Source organism: Cryptomeria japonica, chromosome 6 (assembly GCF_030272615.1).
Source record: "Cryptomeria japonica chromosome 6, Sugi_1.0, whole genome shotgun sequence".
Classification (NCBI taxonomy): domain Eukaryota; kingdom Viridiplantae; phylum Streptophyta; class Pinopsida; order Cupressales; family Cupressaceae; genus Cryptomeria; species Cryptomeria japonica.
The window spans coordinates 402,761,917-402,768,085 of record NC_081410.1 but is presented as its reverse complement, the minus strand read 5'-3'; positions in this window follow the sequence as shown (position 1 = coordinate 402,768,085).

Here is a 6,169-nt window from a genome sequence, read left to right as displayed (position 1 = left end):
GTGGACCACCTACTTCTCAATTGCGATTTTTCCCAGGAAGCCTGGCATTTTGGGTTGTAGAGGATAAACTGGAAGGGACTATGGCAGGGAATCTGTGCAACTGGCTATAATCTTGGCCTGTGTTGGGTAAGCCTTCAATTTTTGTTGCCATTTGGAAGATTTTGCCTTCTACTGTTCTATGGGAACTTTGGAAAGAACAGAACCAAAGATTGTTTGAAGATAAAGTGGATAATAGGGATCACTTTCTAATCAGATTGGAGAAAGCAATCTCAAAATTAGTCACTAATGCTGCTTCTTAGGTGAACTTAGCAAAGTCTCCTTTCACTCAGTTTGATGCTGGAGTTTTGGTGAGTTGGCCTTTGATAAAATTTAGGCCTGTTAATGGGCTTTTGAGGGCTAATCCTCAGGGGATAGGTGAAGTAAGATAGGTGTGGGGTCCGCCAGATAAGGGTTGGACTAAGGTCAGTTTTGATGGTGCTTCTAGGGGAAATCCCAGAGTCTTTGGTGCTAGATTCATAGTCCAGGACAATTGTGGCAACATTCTAGCCATTGGAGCTAAAAGATTAGTGGATGGGTCGAACAATGATGTTGAGTGTCAAGTGGCTTTAGAAGCCTTTCTAATGGCTTCGAAATTGGGAGTGAAGAAACTCCATCTGGAGGGAGACTCTCAGATTGTCGTGAATGGGATAGTTAGAGGTCAAATGAAGGCGTGGCAGTTAGAAAAATATATTAGAAGAATGAAATTTCTTCTGAGTGGGTTCGAAGACTTTAAGGTGTCACATGTTCTCAGGGAAGCAAATGTAGAGGCTGACAAGCTCTCAAATGTGGGAGCGAATGGTTCATTGGATAACAACTTTAGTTTATTTGAGGACTTACGAAATGCATGTTCTCATGAATTTGGTTGAATTGCTTTATTTGAGGGAAGAGAACCCGATTTGTTTTTGATGAGGATGATTTTGACACTGGATTTATGGGAAGGAATCTCCCTCATGGATTGTGATCTATGAATTTGTAGCAAGTGGCTTTGGCAGTGATGGAGTGTTGATGGAGGCAATTAGTGAGATGACTTGGTGATGATGCATGATTTGATGCGCTTCGTGTGGTGTAATTATGTCATGTGATGGCACTGGCTTTTTTAAGGACTTGGATTTTGGTTCTCTGGCATATTGATGTTGCTGGTTTTGGCTTTGGTAGTGTGTGCAGGTTTTGGTGTGGAGGTGAGGTAGGATGGAGGCAAATTTTTCCTTGTCAACCGACGATCAGATGCCAGCATTCCACGGCCTGATTTCGAGTAATAGGCTGATGAATGTTTTCAGGGTGGAAGGGGAGGTGTTTTGGAGGGCAGTGCAGTTGATGGTGGGGGAGGAATTTCTAGTGTCTGATTGTCGTCCTCAAACAAACCTAGACATCTCATCGTTGTTCGTTGCGTTGGCATTGTCGGTGGGAAGGTCATCAGAGGAGGTGCAGTAGGCTATGTCCTTGGTGTTGCGACCTAAATGGTCAGGCGGTTTGGAAGATGTGGTGGCTCGAGCGATTGTTGGTGAAGGGCTGAAGATGCTGTAAGCTCCATGGCAGAGGATTGGTGTGGAAATGGGGGGCTGCAACCGTTTGTGATTTGGTCGGCTTCCCAACCTGTAGATGTTCAGCTTGAGAATGCAAGGAAGGGGTGGAGGGATGTTGTACATTTTGTGTGTGAGTTGGGGCCGACTGAGAGAGTGAAGATTCATGGGAAGAAGACCCCAATTCGGTCTGAAGCTCCTCTGGACGAGGATGGGAGGCCACTGATTCGCCATCAGATCCCTCGGAAGTAAGTGAAGGTGGTGGAGTGCAGTTCGCTACGTGGTGGCAGGTTGGGGACAATGCCAGGTGGAGGGAGGGAGTCGCATGTTGCTGGCCCCAGCTAGGGCATTCCAAACTTCTCAAGGGAAGAGGCCTTGGGATGGTTTCGTTAGATGGGTCCTTTGGGCCTGTCGGGGTTTGAGGGGGTTGTGTGTTTGGTTGGTTGGTTTTTTGTAGTGGTTAGTCCTATAGATCTGGTGTCTATTTTGAGTTCAGATGGTTTTGTAGGGGCGAGACCCCATGTAGTGGTAGGCTATTTATCAGCCTTTTGGATGTAATTTCCCTTTTTTAAGCAATATATTATCTTGGTTATCAATAAAAATAAATAAAAATAAATCTCCACCAATCAGATTAAATTATTTAAAAAAGCAAAAAGCAATCAGATTTACCCTTTTTCCAAAAACAATCCTTTTCCAACAAATACAATACAAAAGTCAAATGGATAGGTAAAAGGAAAAATCTTTTATTAATTTTCTATTTTCCAAGATACTTCCTTTCAACATAAGCATTCAACATTTAAATGGAAAGGCAAATACTTTTTTCATTCCACAAAATATTAATACAACTTTTCACAACAAAATAAGCCAATTTAACCATTTAATTCTAGCAATTCATTTATTTAATTAAATCAATAGACTTATGAGCATAATAATCAACTAATTACACCAGCATAAAAATAACATCATTCACTCAATTAAATAACCATCAAAATAAATGAAAGTACGCAAAATGAAGAATGATCAAATGATGACTCACAAATGACCAAACCAAAGCACTATGACTCGCATACCGGCTAGACGAGAAAGACAACCGATTGACAACACTCACACGAGTGTAACTGCGGGTCAAGTTAACGTCCAACAACTATCTCCTCCACTCCCATTGGACATATAAGGCATGCTCAGACTTGTGAAACCAGGTGGAGTCGATACCCCGTACCTACCTAGTACTAGTACCGACAATGTCTTGCACCAAAGAACCATGGGTGCATATAGACAAATATATATAATAGACACGACATACACATCGATGAAGGAGAATCATGATGTTCCTTGTCTCATTGAAGTGAGTGAAGGAAAATCATCCCCTCGCATCCCATACACATGCAAACACACAACATATAAATAACGCATCACACATATAAGGTAAAAGTGTCATTCCATGATAATGATCCATAAAAATAACATTAATCATAAGCACTGAGATACCGCATAAAATCATACACCACAAATCCAAATAAAGCATGAAATAACATCACATAAAATCTGAATCAATATACAATAATGTTCCACTGAACAGTCAACTGAAGTCAAACATAAATACAAAAAGAGTCTTATTGAGGAGGGCTACTACAAAGAAGGTGACAAAGACAAGTAATAGACAAAAAGGTTTAGACCTTAGAAAGAGGGAGAGTGATAGGGAGGGGGGAATGGAGAGTGATAGGGAGGAGGGAGAGATAAAAATGATAGAGATAGGAAGGGAAAAATAGGGATTATATGTGTATACACATTAGAAAGAGTAGAATTAGAGAGATATTAAAATAGGGAGTGATGGGGAGAGAGGAAGCGGGAGAGAGATAAGATATAATGTAGTACCCTTACTCGTTTGAACTGATATTTTGTTCTTATTATTCTTAGTGGATACATTATCATTGGTTATTTAGAATTGTATAACATTGTTCCATGTTTTATCTAATTATGAGACATATGATTTATTTGCAGTATTTATGTACTTATGTTTTATGGCATTATATGGTTCATTGCTATGTACTGACGCTTTACTTCATCTATGCACTGTGTGTTGTGTATTTGCGAGTGTATGGGATGCATGGGGAGGATTTTCCTTCACTCATCTCGGTGAGACAGGGAACGTCGCGAATCTCCTTCATCGGTGTGTATGTTGAAAATTCTATATATATGTATATATGCATGTGTGGTCGGTGATGCAGGATGTTGCAGGTACAAGTACCGGGTAGGTACGGGGTATCGTCTCCACCTGGCTACACAGGTCTGAGCGTGCCTTATATTTTCCGATGGAAGTGAAGGAGATAGTAGTTGACCCTATTTTTAGTCAGTTACACTCGGGTGAGTGCCTTCAGTTAGTCGTTTTGTCAATTGGTTTGGTCTTCATATTTTATTGTTTGATCTTTATAAAAGTCGCATGATGCTTGCTCAGTTTGCGTGTCTAGTGTTCCCAATTTTTGTATGTCATTGGTAAATGTTACATTTATTACGTCCATAAGAAGTAGTTTTGATAATTGGAGGAAAAAGAATCAAGTGATCTAGTGACTTAATATTGTTTATAAAGGACGAGTTAATATCTTGGTATGAGTTGATATGAATTTTATCAGCTTGTTAGCTCGATAGTTGCAATTCGATCATTTGAATATATGTAAGGACATTATATACTCGGAAGGCAATAGTCACTTATAAGTAGTTATTGGAGTTAAGATAAGGTGATCGTATTATCCGTAGTTGATATCGCCCATCGGGTTATTATGTTTTTGGTTTATGCATGTATAAGTTGGAATTATAGATATGTTATATTTAATGAGCTTTTCGAATGAGTTATATATATATATATATAATTCAATTGTTCGAATATAAATTTACAAGCATTTGAAAACAAAGTATATATTTATACATTTAAATGTAAAATTTCTAGGAAGATTAATGTTTAAAATATTAAATGAAAGTTATAAATTAATTATTAAAGTATAATAATGAAATTATACTAAAGCAAATAAAATAGAATTCGACCTTATTAAAGGTGGCGGGGATTAAAGTTGCAGTTTGGTCAATGGTGGTCGATGGTAATATCGACCACCCCCCTTAATATAGGGAGGGGTCGGTATTACCACCGACTACCCTCCTCGTTCACATACCACGTCTCCCTCTTCTGCCATAAACACTGCAGCCAGCAAGCGAGGTGAGGGTTCCTGTGTGTACACTTCAGTCAGCGAGTAATGGATGACACCTCTCGCAGTCCAAAGCGATAAACAAAACACCTCTTCATGTCCAGTTTCTCCACGAGCTCTAGTTCGTTGGCATCTAACAGCAGATTGACCGATTAAGGAGGGGATTAGATAGGCACGTAAGGTAAAGACTGGATCATAAACCTTAGTGGACTCCAGACTTGGCAGATTAAACGCACAAGTCACTATTTGCAAACACATAAGTGTTTGAAGTAATGAATCGATCTCTCCACCCAGCCGATAGTTGTCATAGCCACAATCAAGGAGCGCAAAAGACTATAGTTAACCGGAGATGGACTCCTCATGTGGAGGAAGAAGAAGAATTATAGGTAAAAGAGTTTTAGTTGATAACTATTACTAAGCCCCAGATTTAGGAGAGCGATGGATGATTTTTTAGTATAAATAGGGGTGTGAGTAGAGAGGAAAGGGAGGGAAGTCTTTTGTGACATCCAAGGAAGGACGAAGGATTGTAGAGAGAAGAATAGAGTTAGAGAGGATAGTGTTTTTTTTTTTATAGTATCAAGAGAGAGTTGTTTAGAAAGGATAGTGTTTTTATAGTATCAAGTGTGAGATGTTTAGAAAGGATAGTGGTTGATAGTATCAAGAAAGTTGTTTGCCTGTTTCTTTGATAGAGCTGGAAGTATTGGTGAAAAGGATCACAAGCAAGGTGCATCTATCGGCGAGAGGGCGTTAAGGTCTTGCATATTGATCAACACTTCAAATAGGTCAGGAATTTCTTAGTTTACGATCGTTAATATTTACAATCTCTGTTATATATCATGTTATTGTCTTACTTATGAAATAGTTATGGTTATGTTTGATTTATCGTTAGGGATTGTTAAATAAAATCATATAATAGAAATTGCGATTACGTTATGACTATAGAAGTGGAATAGTGTTTGAGTTTAAATTTCACTCTTGTTATTATATGGAAGAAATGTATGGTTGCGTTCAAAACCTAGTTATTAAGATTTATCAGACGTAGCTCTAGGAGAGTTTGGGAAGTAATAGTTTACTATTGATACATTACAGAGATGGTACGAGTTAAACATACAGCACGCAAATCCGTAGCGGGTTATGATCACTACTTGAAAGTGAAGAAGGATTCTTTGACACCTGTCAAGCCCGTTGTGGATGACAACCCTGCTGAAGAGAACCCAGCTCCAGAAGAGATCAAAGAAATAGAAAAAGGTCCTATTCAGAATTCAACTAAAGAAGTTACCATTGAGAAAGGAAAAGAACCCAAGCCAGAGTGCTCGCTTGAAAAGCCAATAGTTATAAGTTCTGACTCGTCGGAGGGGTATACCCCCTTAAGTGATAATGAGTCTGTGGGGTACTTTCCCCGGAGTGAAAGCA